The following is a 21029-nucleotide window of genomic DNA, read 5'->3' on the forward strand; positions in this document are numbered from 1 at the left end:
CTTTGTCCCATGTGGTCCTACATGACGATGCTCCGCCAATTGGGTGGGCTGATAGGACTTTTTTGAGTCTTAGATGATTCTCAACACCTGTGGTAGCTGTTGCTTTTTGGGTTTCGGGAGCAAGCGGGACAGACTTGGCGAATTGGACCTGTAAGCTTTTAGTGTGTATTGTATGTGACCGGCTGGTAGCACATGCAGTGCATAGTGTGGCATTGACGCATAAGTGTCTATCAGAGCCACATCCAGTGTTTTCCTGTGCATTGACAACCATGAACCACTTTGGTGAAGCGAGGACCCACCCCAAATACATATATGGTAGAAAGCATTTCCCAACACTGCGGTTACACTTCCAAGTAATTTAATTTCTCATCCTATGAATGGGTGGCAGTGCTATGATATACATAAAGCATTGTTGAGGATAATTGAGATCAATTTAAGTCTCATGAAGATCCATCACTGTTTTTAAAGTTTGACCAGGGCTTCCATTATTAAAATCACTACATGTTAGGAGTTCCAGAACCAATTTAAAATCACATATCACCACCTCCACACTCACTGTCGCAATCACAAAGAAAATCAGCTCCACAGTAATCAGGTGGCATAGCACACCCTAGAAGTATTTGGCGAGCGGGGCGGGAACCCGATATTGATGAAGCATGTCACCAACTAGGTTGGTGAGTGAGGGTTCTTAAAACAAACTTGTGGGTTCCAAGGCACACTTGCCGCAAGGATTATGAGAACCTGATCTCCTAATCTTTAGTTAAGTAGGTAGCAAACTTGTTCTTGTTTGGTAAGGTGGACGAGTTCCCTATCCTCTTCTCTCTCTCTCTGACTATACATCAAACATCAACATCCTTCGTTTGCCTGAGTATTGTTGTCTGGGCTTGCACAGTGACTGTCGGGGACACATTTGCACTTAATGCATTGTGATTTCCCCTACACCCCGTCCTTTCTGAGTCAGGTAAAGGAAAGACAAGGATAAGGGGGTAATTTAGCAATTAGGGGTGTGCTTGCCTCTATTCCTTATTTGTGCATATTTTACAGTTTGCAATTCTGGATGAGATCAAAATTCACAGTTTTGCAAAATCAGGACGCAAGAGGACTATGCAGTTGAAAACTAATTTTGTTAATTAGGTACTTCAAATTAAAATGGGCTAACATAGCGATGGCATGTTCCTAGCTGCAGTGTTGGAACTGTGTGTTCCTTTAGAGTTCATCAACTTCTGCCAGACTTGCTGAGTTGACAGAGGAAAAGAATATAACAAATACAAAATATCTAACTAAAGTAGAAAAAATGACAGGCATAACTCCCTAACTTGTGTTATGAATTATCTAAATGTGTAGTAAAAGATACAACAAATACACATAGTTAAAAATGCAGTTCAGAATGTATTTGCAGATATTGTGAGTCCTGGAAAGAAATTTCATTTGTGTTTTTGTGTCTCTGTACAGTACACCAAAGAATGAAAAGAAATTCAGCATTACAGCAACTGATGCCTCCATCTGTCTGGTTGTCAAATTCCTACAAGAGTGATTATTTAATACTAGGTCTAAATTATCCAACACACAATTTGTGCAGAAACAAAGTAAATTGGTGGCCTGGTCCTTAAACAAAGTAACTTGTGGCCTAAACAATGAAGTCGAATAGAATAAAGTTGTAACAGCATGAGGTGTGTTTTTGTAGCCCAACACAAATCACAACTTCAAGAACAAGAATTCTGATCCACCTAAGCCCAGGGATCTGATACTTAAAGAACAAAAACATTTTATGAGAATCCAAATAAAACATTTTCAATAGTTGGCAAAAGGTTCCAGGTTTAGCACGATATGACAACTCTAAATAACTAATTTCTCACATTATTAGTAATGTTAAGTTCTGCACCACACCGTGCTTCAGAAGTTTCTGCAAAAATTACTGAAAAAATATTCATCAAATTTGCCACGCTTTGGAAAAAAATGTTTTAATTGATGTCCTTGATTGAAGATATGCACTGGTCCAGTCATTTTTTTCTTCAAAATAAGTTAATACATTTTGAACATTCATCGCACAAAACATTCAAACCGATAAGCATGTACTACAATTGTAATTATAAAAAAGAAGGTTTGAGAGCCTAAAGGGAAAAATGAACTTTAAACTAAACTTCCAGTTTACTGTTTGTGCAATTGCTAACATACATTAATCGACATTAGACAAAGGTATAAAAATGTGTGTTTGCTTTGATCATTTGATTTTGCACAAGAAATAATTATGTTTTCAATCTGTAATAGAAACAGTTTAATTGGCTGATGCGACCACCAGTTTGACTTACTAATATTTTGTTTTAAATTGACATATTGAAATGGATACATTAAGATTACAGTAATATCACTGTCAATGTGCAATGATATACGACATTAGGGATATTTCTACTCTATGTGAGGTCCAACAGTATCTGCAGTATTTGTGGTGGGATAGCCGGCTACATACACTGGAATATCAACAACCTTGATGCATATCTCAATTATGGTCAAGCATAGATATATATTCCCAATGTGACAGCAACCTTGGAGGATGCACTGTTTTTGTTATGTCCTGTGTTTTAAACATCCCAAAAACTATTGAATACTAAACTTATCAAAGTAAATCATTCATAATAGATGCCTAGCAGGAAGAAAAGTATTCATGTATGCAACTCATATGCAATCGACCCAATTTAAACTAAACGTTTTAGGAAGGTTCACAAACTAGTTCCTGCAGTGGGACACAAGAACACAGAGGTGCTTTTGCTCCTTATATAGCTGACATATAGCAATGGATTCTTTCAGTTCAGTCTCACTCAATAATACCAGAAGTGGTTTCTCTTTAACTGTATAAACAGCAGCTGTATGTACACATCCTTTAGAGTGGAACAAGCTGGGTTTTGTGGCTGGAGGACTCAATGAAGGTTTTCTTGATCTATGTTTACCCCCATGTCCTCCTCCAATGTTCAGATATTCTAAATATTATTGAATTTGGTTGTGCATTCCTTAATATCTCTGTTCTTCATTACCCTCCTTCTCTAGCAGCACTGAGGTCTCATAGCCTTGATAGTGACTTTGAGAATAGGCGGAGGAATAATCTGATTGGTTGGTCAAGCAAGGCCCGCCATGATGAGTCTTATACCATTGGCCAGACCAAAGGATGCCCGCTCTTTCTGGGAGGTGCCACTCCTCCTGACAAAGGATACAGATCCATCACTGTATTATGGGGCGGAGTGAGGAATTTAGAGTCAATCGTACATGAATGATGGGGAGGGCTAGCCAAAACAGCATAACCATTGATATTTGCCTCCCATATGCAAGTCATATGGACTACTTGAAAAGTAAAAGTAAAATCAAGTGTGCATATACTGCTTTTATCATGCTGAAAGCACTCAAACCTTCAGTATCAACCTCAGCAGCAGCATTTCTACGATTTCTCACAATCTTGACACAAAAAAGGAATTAACCTCATGGAAAATCCACCTGCTTTATTTTTAACAGTCAAAACCTCAGATTTTTTCAACTGCATTTTTTATACAATTGTCTGAAAAATACAGAGTAGAATATCTGTGCCCTTTAAACTCTTCAAGAATTTTTTTTGGTTGTTGTGACATTACAGGAAAAGCATTGGCATAGCCAATAGGTCTCACCTTTGGGGCCTTATACGTATTTAGCCAGAGCTATTGACTTTACCAATGCCTTTAAGCTGTGCTGTAGAGAAGTGTGGCTGTTGTGCAGCATGCTGAAAAGTTTAATAAAAAAGTGTCAGACGCATTTTTGTACCTTATATATGACCAAGAAGGCATTCTGTAGAACTGAATGAGCATATTAAAAAAAGTATTAACAATAAAAAATGTCCTCAGTTTTCTTTTGTTCTTGCAATGCTGGCAACTTGTTTCTGCCTATTCCAATGGTTGTTTGGTAAAGTTTTTTTTTGAGGAGGCATAAACAATCAGAGGGTGAAGGTTGGGAACTAGTACCCGTATTATAACACTGGCAGCGGCCAGACGCTAGGGGAGAATCAACAGATGCCAGATTTCAAGAGCAGGCTGAGGGGATGCTGAGGTGGTAGTGGTGGTGACTGGTGCGGAGACGATGCTGAGGTGATGCTGAATGATACTCAGGTCTTGCTGAGTGATGATGATGTGCTGGTGTACTAGTGCAAAGGCGATTCTGAGTGATACTGATGTGGTGCTGAGTGATGCTTTGGTGGTGCTGGATGGCTCTGAGTGATGCTATGGTGGCACTGAGTGATGCTGTGGTGGCCCAGAGTGATGCTGTGGTGGTGCTGAGTGATGCTGTGGTGGCGCTGAGTGATGCTGTGGTGGCGCTGAGTGATGCTGTGGTGGCCCAGAGTGATGCTATGGTGGCCCAGAGTGATGCTGTGGTGGTGCTGAGTGATGCTGGGGTGGCGCTGAGTGAGGCTATGGTGGCACTGAGTGTTGCTGTTGTGGCCCAGGGTGATGCTGTGGTGGCCCAGAGTGATGCTGTGGTAGTGGCGCTGAGTGATGCTGTGGTGGCCCAGGGTGATGCTGTAGTGGTGCTGAGTGATGCTGTTGTGGTGCAGAGTGATGCTGTGGTGGCGCTGAGTGATGCTGCTGTTGCACTGAGTGATGCTATGAGTGATGCTGTGGCGGTGTTGAGTGATGCTGTGGTGGCGCTGAGAGATGGTGTGATGATGCTGAGTGATGCTGTGGTGGCGCTGAGTGATGCTGCACAGCAACATGGGTAGGGTGAGGGTAGGAAGGTGAAGGAAGAAGGGGTGGTGACGGCTAAGCAACACAGGATGGAATGCAAAAGCAATAGGGGAAGGGCAGGAGTGTAAGCAAAAGCAACAGGGAAGGGAAGAACAGAAAGCAACATATTGGTGGGTCGAAGCACAACAGAGGAGGGTGCTGGTTGGGGGAAGCAATAGTTGAAGCACAGGGGCGAGATAAAGTTGGCGTGGAGAAGCAGTCAGGCAACAGAGCTAACCGAGTGGGTGGTTAGATATGTACATGAGGGAAGAGGCATGAGAACACATTCACTTACAGCAGTACTTCATAAAAATGAAAAAAGAAGTGATTTTCAATTGTAAAGATGCAGATTGTAAAGATGCATGCTACATGGGAAGGACAAACAAAAGACTGGCAAGATAAGAAGCAGGCAAATGAGAATGACAAGGAAATCCAACCAGTGCTAAGCAATGGGTGGGATCCAAGTCCCTCCATGTTTTTGGTAGCCACAATATGCCTTGCAAGACAGTGCATGTGCAGTCTAGTAGACTCGACCTAAAACCAAAGAAAAATTTGGGGATAAAAAATCGTAAATGTGATTATGCAGTTCCTGTCGCACAAATAGGCACTCCCCGCAAACGGGGAAGCAAAATCACTGAACAATGTGTTCATTCACTGCAAAAAGAGACAGTAACCAATCAAGTAAGAGACATAGAAAATAACATTTTCATTTGAGGTACATGACTAAAAGAACTGCCAGGTAAAAGAAACAAAAATAGCATTTTAAAACTCTGAAACATTGTATAATTGATTTGAGAGGTAGTACTACGACAGCAGTAGATTATAATACAACGACTTTTTGATTTTTAAGTCATGCATTAACATTGAAACGCTCAGCCAATTGCATAAGAAATATGCAGGTGCCTAATAGTCAGAATACCAAGTACACTTGTTTTCTGTTACACTAAACAGTCTCTAAATCATACCAACCAGCATAAAATGTTTATCAACCAATAGAAAAAAGTAATCTGGGACTGTGAAAACCAATATTGTTTTTCATACAGTGAAGGCAAAAGGGCCTTAAAAATAGCATAAACAATTAATAAACAACCACCTAAACCAGATATTCATGGCAAAGAAGCACCAATAATCCGTTTGGCCCATTTTCCCGGAGCAACACCTGTAAGAAAGTTTTCATCTTGGTCACACTATTACAACTAAAGCATTTATTTCCCACTGTAGTACGTACAAGGGGGTATTGCAGAGAAATCTAAAAAAAAAAAATAAAGTGAGGCTTGTTAAAGTATATTTTGGTGCTCTGTTAAAGTCTCCTTTGTTGGTGTTTAGGTCTCCCATATATACATTCTCCTATAATAAGCACATTATCCTACCATTGGTTTGTCATAAGAAAGAACCTTGAGTCAGGAATGAATCCCGACATGCAATGTTGTAGGATGGAATTTTCACACTACGGGTCGGTCGCCTGAAATATGTATGTTACCACTTCACCCACAAAAAGATTTTTTTAAAAGACTTCCACCAGTTACTAGACTATCGCAACCTTTCCAATCTCGGGCGCTTTTCTCGTTTCACCTTTCAGCATTAATTAGGAACCAAACTGTTACTACTGTGGGACTCAGGTATGAAAATCTATATAACATATACACTTATTACGGATTGCTTGACTTTACCCTTTGTATAGCAAACATTTCTATGAATCCTTCCCTCATCCCCGATACCCAGACTCCATCTGAAGAAACCTTGATGCCCAAAGCCCTTCTACAGTGATTCCTACGACACAAGTAAGTTAATGGTTATCCATACAGCATTTTACTGCATTCAGTCAGAGGCTATTACAAGAATATGCATCTATTTTAACGTCCATCATGTTGCAAGTGAGCCTGCACGCAAAGCATTCACTGGAAGTAAATGTAAATACTAAACACTTTTTGGCAACAATAAAATGAGGAGTAAATCTGTCCCTCTCCAAGGATGTAAATATGCTAAATCAGCAGTGACCAAGAAGCAAAAATGCAAGAGAAATACTTTGTGGCTAAAATATATTAAGATGAAATAATCACAAGTGAAGGATCTAGTGAAAATACTCTGCATGCACAGCATTTGCTTACTAGACTAGCTTGAAGTAGGAAATCTCACCCATAACTACTTTTACTGCTTGAGGGATACAAACAGCATTTCAATGATGAAGAACACATATCAAAGTAATTGTTTCTGACCTGAAGACTGTAAAGTCATCACGTGGCTCAAGAATTTCATGGGCAATTAACCATAGAGGTTCAGGTGTTTGCAGGCTGGTACCCAAAGAAGGCTTCTAAGCTATTTCAACACAACGTTACCCCCAGCCCTGTTTTGTGCTGAAGTATGTAATGACAAGGATGTCATGGCGATTGACTTTGAGGCATTATTAATCAAAATGTAAAAACCTGCTGTAAATATTATATTTTAGATCGCGTTTATGCTAACATCCCACATCTCTGGTTATCAACCATTAGCAGGCTCCATCTAGCGGAGTGGAGTGCACTGTGGTGATTGAGCTGGTCATGATTAGAGCGCTCTAGTGTACCATAAATCTGCAGCTCAAACCAGAGTACCTGGTTCAGTAGACAGAAAGGAAAAAACATGGCTTCCTTGCCGTGGTCTCAAACGAAAAACATTACCGTTTATGAAGATTAAGCAAGATACAAGTAAAGGTCTGGTCTACAGTCAGACGTGAAAATAAAGGCTTAAAAATAAACTTCAATACTCCTCCACACGCACCACGACACACCACATACGGGAACAAGATGCGCGTGCGCGCCTCTAGTTAAAATAAAACAAGCAATGGCTGCGCGGCTGTGAAAGTAATAATTCTGATGTTTTATTAAAGATCATAAGGATCACTGAATGTGTGGGATTCCACAAACTGAGTTCATGTATAATTATTCCTTACTGAGGGCTGATTTAGCATTTGAAAGACGGTGCTCTATTTGACAGAGTGGCGGAGAGCATTACCTCCATCATGCTGATGGATCTGTCCCTCAGATTTAGAGATGATCATTAGCCCAGCGGCAATCTCTGAACGGTGAAAGGAATAGCCATCATGAAGGTAAGTAACAAAGAATTAGTATTTAAAAAGTATAGCGGAGGTGTAGGGTACCACTGTGCTGAGAGACATCATGACAAAAAAATGTAAAACAAAGGGCAGCAGAGGGACCTTTCTCAAAAAAGTGCTAAACTAATTTTAAAAAAAACAAGTGGGCAAAAAGTCTGCAAAGGACATTTGAAGCCCCTTGGCACTGCCATGGTGAGGAAGGGGGAGTGTATAACGGCTGGGTAGAGAAGGTTACATTGGCTGCTGCTGTTCTCTTCTGGCTGGAGAGGTGGTTGGCTTTCATTTGTCAGTCTTGGCTGGAGTGAGTAGGAAGATTCTACTCCTCTCTTCTGAGCGGAAAGAGTAGGGTGACTTCCACGGCTGTCTTCTGGGTGGAAAAAAGAGCTATGTCTTCCATTACTCTCTGCCGGGAAGGGGAGAATAGAAGAGCACCCAATACTCTCTCTCGGGTGGAAGTGGATGGCATTGCTTCCATTATGCTCCACAGAGAGGGAGAGTGGTTTCCACTAATCTCTGCTGCCTGAGAGTCAGTGGATTCTCTTTGAATGAAGAGTAGCCTGGCCTCCATTAGTCTCTTCTGGTTGGCCGGGAATAAGAGATGTTCCACTACTGTCTTCAGCAAAGGAGAGAGTAATATTGCTTCCAGCACCTGGCTTGCAAGAATAGAGTTGAATCAAATGTTCCTTAAATTCATAATTTGGCCCCTTTGATAGAGAGCTTGCACAGTCCCTTTCTCTTTCACACACACTGGAGTATAGGGCTGTCAAAGGTTGTTAGCTGTCTCTGTGTGGCACTGAATCTGATCGGCATCAGATTTCCTGTGTACTCGCCAACGGGGCGTAAAAGGCATCCCATTCTTGTCTACTGTCCAGGTCACAATGTCTTAGCCAATATTCATGTTCCCAAATTCATCATAGTAGATGGTGCTGTTTCTGATGAAGTTTATAGTTTCTTTAATTCATTCAGCGGCTCCTCTCCAGCCTGGGCGCTATTCACCGTCCTCTAGAAACGCACAGCACGGCTATCTCTATCCTTCGATAGCCACAGAGGCAAGGCTGGTTGTGGCAGAACTTCAAGAGACCCCGTCCGGGGTACCAACAATTTTCCGATAGATACTGCAGTCTGGGCAGCACTTTCTGGGGTTTTCTTCCCAGAGCCTGTCGGCGTCTCCAGAGTGTTCGCTTGTAGGACTGTCAGAACTTCAAGAGACCCCGTCCGGGGTACAAGCAATTTTCTGATAGTTTCAAAAGCCTGGGCAGCACTGTCTGGGGTTTTCTTCCCAGAGTCTGTCGATGTCTCCAGAGTATTCGCTTGTAGGCCAGTAGGTTCACGAATGCGCTGCAATTCAGCTTCAAAGGCTCGGGAAGGCTTCTCATCTGGGGTCTGTAATTGCAATGGGTGGTGCCTCAGGGCTGGGACCAGCTTGTAGCTTGGTATCGTCCGAAGAGCTTCATTCAGCTGGTGCATCTTATTCAGCTGCTCCTGCGCACTATGCAGCTTAGAGCGGACCTCTTCAAATGCATTGCGAAGAACTGTACTGTCTTCTATTAGTTTCGATATCGTATCCATCAGCATCTCCACGTGGTTCTCCTTCTCCCGCTGGAGCTGGGCATATTTCTGGTTGTAGATCTCCAAGGCGCGCCGGTTTTCCAGCTTTAGGGAGTTATACTGCGCCTGTAAGTCCAGGAGCTGCTTCTTGGCTCCTTCATACTGGTTCTTCGGGATCATGTGCCGAGAGGGGAGGGCGGCGTCGTGGTTCATGGCGCCTTCCTTCTCCTTGCTCAGGGCTTCTTGAGCTTTTAAGTTCTGTACCCCAAAATCTTCCTTGGTCTTGTGCTCCGCACGCTCCTTCTGAAGGGACTGCTCCAGACTGGACCGCTGCTCATACACCACTTCCACCAGGGCAGAGAGAGTCTCTTGCTGCTGCTGGAACTGGAACTGTGAGTGCCTGCATAGGTAGATCACGGACCCCAGGCACGTCACGAAGGCCAGCAGGCAGAAGACTACCTGCAGTATCCTCATCTGCCTGCGAAACCCGCAGGCGCAGAGTCCCATCATGGCCGGAGAGCTTGATTCCTCGTCAGGAGGGCCGGGCCCTCGGACTCCCATGGTCATCTTGACCGCAATGTCCGACTGACAGACTTATGGGCCCTGCGCGGCCTTATATAGCCCTGCTCAGCCTCCCGGATTGTGACCTTGTTGTGATTCACGGCGCCGCACTGTGACGTGGAGTCAACGCGCCTTGCGTCCCACACAGCATCAACCCTGGATGTATAAGCATGTCTGCATCCTGAGCAGTGCAGCCGTGTCATCCTGTGTGTGGGTCAATGCGCGTGCTGTGCGCCTTTCCTGGGCACGCCTGGCCCTTCAGAGCCTGTGAGGGGCTCCTCGACCCTGACATGGATGGATGTGAACAAAGACTCTCAGGCGAACATTCCTGCAGGAAGCACGCGGCCTTCGACGCACAGCGCATCCCTTTTTCCGTGGAAGTGGCCCGTTTCCACAACACTGCACTCTGTGCGTCCCGAGGGACCAGAGAGTCAGCAGCCAAACTCTCACCAGATCTGACACCAGAACACCTCCTGGTACCGGAAGCACACCAATCACGAGGTCCCGAGCCAGGTGGAATACAAAGAAATAGGAATAAACAAAGTATTAGGGCTTTCCATCGTTAACACACAATCTAAATCGCTCTCTATGTGCGCAGGTGCGCTCACGCGTCTCCCACTGGCAGTAATTCCAAGCCCTCGAGTGAGGCTGCCTGCGGCCCACACCTTAGTGCCAGAGAAGGGCACACCCGACACTCTAGTGTTTGGATCCATTGGGGTTAGGTTGAATTTTCCATGAAAAAGTCCCAGCTCTAACGCCCATCCAACTAATCAGGATCAAAAAACCTTCCTATAAGGGCCACTGTAATTATATGAATTTTTTCAGCCTTTACCACCTAATTATGAATGTGCCGCATGGGCAACACAATCCATAATCTGCTGCATAATTTACAGATTTGGGGGGAAAATTGTTTTTAATTCAAACACGTTACTTACAGCAACCCATGTTGCCATGCAGTGGAAAGACTTCACAAAGGTTGACTGGTCCTCTTTCAGTAGCTTATTGGTACTGAAGTGAGATCTTTGCTAAAACAGTGTTAAAATTGGTGAAAATGACAACATTTTGAAGTCATTCTATCACAAAATGTGCTGTATTATGCCACCTAATTTGGCTCTTTTTACAGAATAATTTAGTCAACCCGGCCGCTTAATTTGGTCATCTCCTGCTGCTTAATTCCAGTGGCGCTGCCTATAACTAGACCCCACTCCTAAACATGTTCCCTATCTTCATTCTTTTATAGTCCTGTTTGTATTTTAAATGTGTTTTTCATGTGTTCTCGCACGCGGGCGCACTGAAGTTGCTTCAAAGTGTAAAAAGCACTGTAAATATGACGTTAGAAATATGTGTTTTTTCTTTTATGATGGAATGCATCATGAAAAGGCTGCTTCTTTGCACCATATGAGCGGCTTTGGCGTATTCCTGAGAATTCTGCAGCGAGCTCTCGCCCTGAGTACTTGTGACTCCCAAAGGGCCCTCGAATTCTCTTCTTGAATTTTTCTCAGATAATAAGTCCTTAAGATGACTTTGAGTATTTAATTCAAAAGGCTTGAAAGCCATCTGCTGGGCCTGTGAATAGCAGAGGCAATTTGTTCTTTTTAAAGCTAAGCAGTGTTTGTTTCCCTCCTCTCTCCCCCAGTTAATCTTTGATTGAGAGTACTTATAAATCACAAAAAATACACACAAACGCTTCTCGTGCAATCAATGGGATTAGCAGCGCTGACACACAACAGCCCTTGCACGTATTGGTACAGCATGGGCTCCAGCAGCGCACACTGCCCTACCACGGGGTCTCCACAGTCCTGGCCTGAAGTGAGCTAGCTATCTCATGCCCCATTCCCATTCAAGTCCTGGCCTCTCTTCTGAAACCACAGTGGCACAAGCCAGTGTGTGTAAAATCCAGTGAGGACATAATAACAGTGCCTGTTAAATAGCCAATGGAGCAGGGCTGGACTTCCAATACCTTCACTGCCACTCTCTCTGCCACCATGTATATAATTACACAATTCCTGTGTAGTGTTACACAGCAGTAAATCCCTTTTCAAGTGCAAACTCAAGTTTTCTGAGATTCTAAAGAATATTTGCAGCCATAAATCAAGCATTACTAATTTATAAGTACAAAATGACTATCAGGCACATGCATCAATGTTGGCTTTTGCGATTTCCTAATTGCGATTTTTAAGGAATCCCAAAAGCCTATGCATGTAGAAATCGCTTAAAAAACAGCGATTTCTAAACATTCTTTAATTGCGACTCGCAAATTGCGAGTCGCAATTAAGGAATACCTCCCTATTCATTCCTATGGGCCTAGAGGCCCATAGGAATGAATGGGAAGACATTCTCAATTTGCGGATTGCGAATTCTCAAATTGCAAGGGCCTTGACCCTTGATGCATATAGCCAATTGTTGCGAATCGCACCGTTTGCGATCGCAAAAAGCTTTGATGCATGTGCCAGTATATGATTTGTGCCTCATTTTTCCCATTTTGGGCAGTCCCGTTAATAATCATTACAATCTAACACTGTGTTCTCGGTGGTTCACTAGACGTAAACTAAGAGGCATATTCTCAAGCCCCCATCACCACCACATTGGCAATAGGGGCTTAGCCCTATTCACAAGGCAGCGTTAAGCCTCATTAAGCGGCTTCACTTTGCCTTGTGAATAGGGCCCCCTTCACTCTGTTTTTAGCGTGAAAGGGGCGTGCAGTGGGTGTTGCGGTGGGCGTTCCACCGCAATATCCATTAAGTTTGACACTACCTCCTATTTACAAGGGCAGCATAAATAGGAGGCAGCGCCAAACTTAAGACCAGGAAAAATCTGGTCTTAAGGTGGTGAAACTAGGAGAAATGCTTTATTTCTCCTTGTTTTTGCTTTTTCCATGTGTGCTGCCTTGTGCATCACACATGGAAAAAACAAAAAGCCATGGTTTGTTTATGTACAGGAAGGTACATAAAAAAACCGTTATTTTAAAATGCCCTTTTGTAACTTACATGTGTGCTGCATGGAGCAGCACACATGTACGTTACAAAGTGGCATTTAAGGTTTGTTTATGTGCAGGAAGGGACACCTTCCTGTACATAGACAAACCTCCCTGCTTGCAGACATTCTTGCACTCTGGTGCAAGGGTGCCTGCGTTGGCGCTAAGTTGTGAAACTTAGCGCCATCGCAGGGGGAAACGCCAGGCTGCACCATATCCTTGAGAATAGGGTGCAGCCTTTTGTTTCTGAAGTGGCGGAGAGGGGTGTTAAGCCAAGAAGGCTAACGCCTCTCTCCGCCACTTCCTTGGGAATATGGTCCTAATTTTGCTACTTTAAGGATATGAGACCCTTGAAAATCCCAATATGGCCAGTAACAAGACTTATCAGCCCAAGCGCTATTCCAAGATGTGCGGTAATTGAATACCATCAAGGTTTTCTGATATTGTGTCCATATACAACCATAATAATTTTCCAGTAATTAGAGAAAACCTGAAATAGTGTGGTAGTCCAGTATCTGGGCATTATCAAACCTCATATTATCTGTAATTCCAGGTACAGGATTACCGATGTGTTTCCTGTGCAAGATAGAACGAGGGCCCAAGAACACATTAAGGGCATCCTTTCTAAGTGCAGTAATCCAGAGGCGAAAACCAAGAGGAGTTGGTTCCCAAATCATAATTATACTGCTTTTTCCCCTCCCATATCAATTTTGGCATGTTACACCTTGCATAAAATGTTGGGGGAAAATAAATTCTAAATTTTGCACCCCAGAATGAGAGAAACATTCCATACTACTGCATTATACACCTTTCCAGTGTGAGGATACTGAATGATGCGGTATTACCGCACCCGGTAAATACCACGCGCAATAATACTGGACATGCTGAATTTTGTAATCAGCTCCTGTGCTGTTAAAAGGAAGACTTGTGTACCGGTCTCCATCTCAATTCCTGCTTAAAGCGGCACCTGCCCCCCTGCAGACATGTATATTAACCCCTTCGAGGCGGATGACGAGCTCAGCTCGTCATGAGTTACGCCTCTCGTACGCTCATGACGAGCTGAGCTCGTCATGCACCACTGTTTTTTTAAAAATTCAGCGCAGCGCGGAAATCTGCACCGCACGCATGCGGTTAAATGACTGCTAACGGAGCAGGCACGAGCCCGTCTCTGCCTGGCCACCGAAAGCAGCTCAAGTGGCTAGTGTGTGGGGGTAGTCTAAGGCACATGTAGCACACAGGCCTAGCCGTGTCGGTGGGCAGGCAGGTGGTCTTAAATGCAGGTTTCAATGACTTGACCGCATAATTGCAGGTGAGCTTGTTGTCAACGTGCGTCAATAAAAGGGTGTCCCCCCGGGGTGCTGTGTGTGAACAGCGGGCCTGTAAGGGCAAGCTCGTTTATTCAAAGCCGGGTATCTGCTTGAGACCCGTCTAACCTCACGGGACTCTCTGGTCTGTTATAGCGAGGGGACGAGAGACATGCCCTTTGGGGACATCTCACACCGACCTATCGAAATAGCTTAGTCATTTCTTTAGAAACAAGCATTTGCAACGCAATAGGTCTCGCATTTGCGAGAGTTTGAGCTATTGGCATTGTAAATGACAATTCCTTTTATTTAGGTTTTGAAAACCTGCAAGTGGAGGATAAAAGAGGTGCAATTACTGCCAGCCTTGCTTCTCATAAGCAACGACTATGCACCCCTCGTTATTGGTATGTTCCGTTGCTATAGTTTGTCTTTACATATAGCACCTTGGCTATATGTATGCAGGTGACTCCATAGTACAGTCTATGCTCGTGCACTCTTGGGAGTGCACTAATGTTACAGAGCAGATGCGCGTGACTAAATGTCACTTTCTGCCTTTCAACTCTAGTGTATAGCGCAGAGTACACGATCAAAACTTTGAACAAATGTCCCAGTATTCAGTGACTTCAGCATACATCTACCTTTTCCCAAACACACATCCTGTTTGGCGCAGGTGTGACAGTTATTTATAAAAATATTAAAGTGAATTGCTCTTAAGTTCAAATAAGCAAGACAATAAAAGCTATGCGCTTATTATTGTTCACGACACTGTCTATTTGTTGCCCTTTATTCACTCAACTCGAGGTGTCTGGAGTGAATGAAAGAGGAGTGTTGTCTTGTGGCGATTGGTGTGGGACCCCCCCATTAAAAGGACTGTGACTGCTAATATTTAGCCCAGGCCTTTAAACAATATGTTAAGATACCATATTTACTTCCTTTTCTAAAACACTTATTAAAAGTCTGTTACAAAAAAAGAAAAGTGACCAGCACTTGCCCGGTGAAAGGCATCATTTAAACAGGATGTGAATCACAGATGCCATATGGTGATTAGGTTAAATGAATGGGGCCAGTTGAAAGGCTGCGTGTCTCTCTTCTAATTGTTTTTATTGGGAAATCTGTTTTAGAGGCATTTGAAAAGCTGCGTGTCTTTTTGTTCTTATTTACATTTTCACGTGGCAAACCTTGCGCATGTAGCTAAACACATTTTTTATACATTATCCCTAATGCGTAAGGCTTGCAATTGAAAAATGTCTTGTTACGTACCGGTAATCTTCATTACCCCGATTAGGGTCCTCCCCGTCCCAGTCCTTACAACGTGGGGCAATCCTGCCTTCACCCAGCCAATCACAACGCCAGTATTCAAAAGCTTACATAAGCCCCTCCCACCTACCGCCATGCCTGTTATCAACAAGACTCCGACACAAACACAGCGGGAGGGCAGGAGGTTAGAGGACTGGGACGGGGAGGACCCTAACCGGGGTAATGAAGATTACCAGTAAGTAACAAGACATTACCCCCTCATGGGTCCTCCCCGTCCCAGTCCTTACAACGTGAGGAACTCACAAGCAGAGAACCAACAAAAAATGCAGGACACCAGGGATCCATGCAAAGTACAAATCTGTAAAGATCAACGAACAGCAACGTTCAAGATGCCAACAAAAAAACAGCCAGCAGAGGCATGTAAAACATCAAGCCAATAAGGTAGCACAAATACGTGACAGGACAGCCAGGTGGCTGCCCACCAAACCCCTGGATAGAAACCCCTGCCGCCCCAGCCCAGGAACCAGACACAGAACGCGTCGAACGACCCAGCACCAGAGACGGAGGCGGCAGATCCAAAGGACTGAAAAGACAGGCAGACCGCCAAACGCACACACCGACCAACCGTAGAATCGGAAACCACATCCCCCAAGCCACACCCCCACAGGAGACAAACAGGGCAGGAGAAAACCGAAAACTCCAGGGAATGATGGAGGGAAAAACCGGAGAGTCCAGCAAACAACCAAGGAAGGGGTAACAAGGGACCCCCAGCAGGCAAATCAGGAAGAATCACCTCCAGCTGTCAAAGGAAACAGGAAGAAACCACAGGCAGAAAGGCCGGAACAAGCCACAAAACAACCTGATCCGGCGGGAACTTCCAATAGAGAAAAGAAACGAGCAAAGCACCCAACACACCCACCGACGAGCGGAGGTGATGGCCAGCAAAAAAGCCACAGTAGCAGACAACCAGAACAAGTCCGCTACCAGCAAGGGCTCAAAGGGGGCAACATCAGACCCCCCCAAAACAGCAGGCAAAACCTAAGAAGACACGAGCACAGGAGAGACCGGCCAACGAAGCCGAAAGCTCAGAAGAAACCGACTCACCAAAGGGGCAAAAACCACCAAGGAGGCCCCAGGACCCCGACAAGCACGAACCGCTGCCCACTGAAAAGACAAAGCGGAAGGGGGAAGGCCATGTAAAAAAAAACATTCCTGAGAAAATCCAACACAGAAGTAAGATGCCCCAGCACAGGAACTACCCAATGGGAAGAACACCAAGAGAAAAAAGAACCCCAATGACGACCACAGCACCCAAGGGTCGAAGGCCGACACGATAACTGGATGCCACGAGCCACCACAGAGGAACAGCCCAAAGACGCCAACGACAGCCGCACAAGAGCCAGGCCGTCAGAAGCAAGCGACAAAGACAAGGCAAAAACCAGCTGTGGACCCAAAAGCGGAGCTAGAGTCAATGGAGTCCGGCCAAACCCGACCCCCGCCAGCAGCAGCAGGAGCGGAAACCGAAGACAGCGAGGCCAACGATACAGACACCTACACACACCCCTTACATCCCCCGACTATTGGGGAGGAAAAAATAGGAGGGAAGGCACACAGAAAGCCCGAAGGCCAAGGAAATGTGCAGGGGCCATACCAAATTGAACCAAACAAAGAAAATGCGCCACCAAAGCGAGCACCAGATGGCACAAAACAGAGGACAGGAGGAAACGGCCCAAGCTGTGTCTACGAACGAAAACGCAGACGTTCCCGAACAGAAACTCAAAGCCAACAGAGTAGACACTGCCCAGAGTGAGCCATGGAAGCCTGTGCCACCAGAGGCACAAGACATACCAAGGAGCCATAGCGTCGTAGGAACAAAACATGAAAGCCAGCAGGAACAGAGACATGCAACTGGTCCCCCCAAGAAGGCCCAAGCAACAATGAGGCACAGGAAGGCCAGCACGAAACAAAAAACTTGTCGGCCACCAAGGACCTCAACGTGGCCCCCAAGGACAGGCATCCAAGGACAACAAGAGGAGAGAAGGGAGCTGAAACGCACCCCAAACACCAGGTTGGCAGAGCAAAGCCACCAGGCCAAAGTTGGAACTAGAACAGGGGAGTAAGGAACCAGAGCAACGTAACCTGCATGGAAAAGGACCCAAGGAGTACATCAGAAGAAACACCAAGGACAGGAGGAGCAGGTAAGCCCAAGGAACCACAGCCGTGGAGGCAGCCACCACCCCCTGGAGCTACAACCAACCCCGAAGGGCAGAAGGGCGACCCAGCACGACTAGCAAAAGAGTCAACAGGGAAGAGAATCGAGCCAGAGGGAGAAAACAGCCCCCTGTAAAGTGATGAACAGGCCCAGAGAAACCGAAGGCCCAGAACAGGAACCAGATGAAAAATGGCCAGACCAATACGAACCCCAGAAACCGGAACAAGGCCATCAACGCTACCATCTACAGAATAGCCACAAGGAGGGTGGAAGCAGAAACCGGGCAAAAGAAACATAGGGAAAAGCCTACAGCACCTCGCCATCCCAGACGGTCACACATCCAGGTATTGACCAGGCCTGACCCTGCACAACTTAGAAGAACAGGTGCAAGTAGGGTGGAATTTCCAATTGGAAAAAAACCTGCACAGCAGGATCCAGCACAGCGGAAAAACCTGGGCAGTAGGAGAGAGGCCGAAAGGCAACCCACAAAACAGAGAAAGGAACCCATCCACAGCAAACCGCAGGAACCGCGGACCAGCCGGACGGATGGAACGTGAAAAACAGTCAACTCCCAAAGCCAGGGAAGCCAAAAAAAAACACCCACCAGGAAGAGGGGAACGACAGACCGCAAGGCGAACAACCACCCAGCAGCACCAAACGGTATAAAGCCCCAGGACACAGAACTGTGCAGAAAGGAACTAACGGGCGCCAGGACCAGGAACAAAGAGGAAGAGGAACCCTGGCCCCGCTCCGCCACTGGAACCAGCACAACAGTGCCCAGAGCCAAAAACAGGCCGACGCCCAAAGAAGAAGGAAAAACGCAACACAGGCCAAAGGACAACGGAGCAACCTTGAAAACAGCCCAAAAAGGGGGACGGCCCGGAAAGGAATCCGGCAACCAAGAGTGAAGACCGACAGGACACACCAGTCGGAAATCAGACCGGACCAGCAAGCCATGAACAACGGATCCGAGCCCCCAAAACCACAACAACAACAGCAACAGAGACAGGGAACCCACTACCAGATGAACACCAAGAGTAGGACACAGACCCAAAGAAGAAGAGACGCAACCGCAACCAACAGGTCACGGAGACCCCCCCAGGGCACAACAATACCCAAAGCCCCAGATGACCAACACCCAGGGGCAGCAGCAGGCGCAACAGAGGCTGGGAACCAAACGGAACACAGCCCCCCCACCCACGAAAGGGCCGAGAGGAAGACAGAGCACCGCCACACAGACTGTCAGTAGAGGTAGCCAAAAAGCCAAGGAGCCACAGAAAACAGACAGTGGGCCAAGGCACCAGTGCCACGTCAGCCGAGGAGAAGTCTCAACCCACCAAGCCAATACAGGAAGGAGGGCCCGTAAACAGCCAAACAACTCCACACAACCCATGAGAAGGACCAGTGAAGTACAGCCTGAACAGGAGTCAGCACGCACCCCAAAAGAAGAAGCAGCATATGGAAATGCAGAAAAGTGAGAGACAAAGTCTGCCAAGGCGAAACCGCCGTCCCAAAAAATGCAGAAAACCCTGCGTATCTGCGGTAAGCCATGCATAAGTCAGGATGTCCAACAGGACATCATGGAAGGGAAGGTCAACCACCACAGAGGAAACAAACTGTGCGGAAAAACCCCACAACAGCCAGGGATCTAGGGCCACAACCCAGCATCACCCAAATAAAGACCTATCCTCAGGACAACGCATCGCAGGCCTCGGTAGCGCAGACTGGACAGCCGAAATCAACAACTGTGTAAAAGCTGTAAAAGCACAGATTGAAACTTTACCAACTCAGGTAATCTGACAGCATGGGCAGGTTCCAAACCCCTACACAGTATCTGTGTCTCTCACCGTGCTTCCCTTTTTGGGTCTCGCACATGGCGACGCAGTCGCCAGCGAGGCCTATTGTTACCGTCTTGCCTGCCAAGTGATACAGACCGGGGCACGCGCCGATTGGGGTCTGTGTACGCACCCGTGAACACGTGCATGTGCACATCTCCCTTCCGTCATCGCAAGCTCCACTTTCGTTTTTGTAATGCGCACGCGCGATCCAAGCACGCTCTGTCTTGTTCGTATTAATATCACTAGATTAATCCGTTCAGAATATCCTGACACCCAGAATGATTTGATCTTCAAATATCAGGATATATTTTCTAGGACACTGAACTACTTATTTGGACGTTGCTACTTGCGGAACAAAGTTAATACCGTGCACAGTGGTTTGAGACTCTAACACTTAGACCATTCCCTCATCAACACATAGAGAGAAAGCCAATGCGGCCCCCCCTTCCCAAATCGCGGGCAGGTCTCGACTGTGGCCCAAAAACGTTCTGCCTTACCTTCTACTGAAACACACAAAAAGAAAAACGTATCGACATAAAGGTTTAAACCCACACATTGGGTTATACAGAAGGGAGTTCTTGGCGGGACATGCAGTCTTTTAGCACCCCTTTTCTCGGCTTACTACTCTCTAAAGCGGCTAACTCCAAACAAATCTTCTGAGCAGTACAGAGGTAAAGTTAGGGAGATGTATAAGTCGAAGTCACATTTTTAACCATCAACTCTAGCCTGGGTTATTTCGTTTGACAAGGCTGTGCCTGTAAAAGAGAGTTAAAAATTAGAGGTTTTCTTTCGAGATGCACCATGTTAAATCGCTCGGTCTTCCTCGTACCTTCCACGGGGCTGCAATTGCTGCGGTACTCTAGCTAAAATGACCAGAACGCTCCATGTCACCCACAAATTAGGCTTCGAGCTGCGGGGTACCAATTTGACATGAACTGTAAGCAAAAGTTTTTGTACAACTGGCTTAAAGTATAGATTCAAGACTACAAAAATCACAGTTCACATGCACCAGTAACGAAAACTCAAATCAGCAACGTAACGAGCGAGGGTTCTCACCTGCAGGCTTTCCTTTAGTTGTGGTACAAGCAGCCTGTACTTTTGCACAGGATCGAAATCTTGAAGCTGCTGCGGTTGCTGAACAGGGCCCATGGGACCAGAGAAGAGGTGCTATTGTGCCCCGGGGGTGCAGGACCCCCACTGGGACCTGGTGCTACGTTCATCATCTGAGCATTCATCTACATCATCTGTCCCTGCATCTGCTGCGACGCCATCTCCGACTCCTCGCCGTATCCTGTCGCAACAAAGCAGCGTGCATTTCGATTGGCCCCGCGCCCTTAATAATACGTCATCAAACGGCGCTCTGACTGAGCATCGCTCTGTCAGAAGACTTTCAGAGGAAGAGCTGCACCTATTTGCAACAGCAATGCAAATGAGTGTGTTAATGTAATGAATCATTGAAAGTTATTATTTTAGTAAATAAGCACACTACCTATTGAAAAATAAATTGA

General features: G+C 45.6%; 1 protein-coding gene across 1 annotated transcript in view; it reads right to left on the reverse strand.

Annotated features, from left to right (window-relative positions):
* LOC144798386 (toll-like receptor 2) overlaps positions 1–20751 on the reverse strand; it is a 394865-nt gene extending 374114 nt beyond the window's left edge. The window contains exon 1 of the transcript XR_013603528.1: positions 20578–20751. The gene's annotated coding sequence lies outside the window, so the exon portion shown is untranslated. The remainder of the gene's footprint in view (positions 1–20577) is intronic.
* Between the last annotated feature and the right edge of the window lie 278 nt (positions 20752–21029).

The sequence above is a fragment of the Lissotriton helveticus genome, chromosome 12, assembly GCF_964261635.1.
Source record: "Lissotriton helveticus chromosome 12, aLisHel1.1, whole genome shotgun sequence".
Classification (NCBI taxonomy): domain Eukaryota; kingdom Metazoa; phylum Chordata; class Amphibia; order Caudata; family Salamandridae; genus Lissotriton; species Lissotriton helveticus.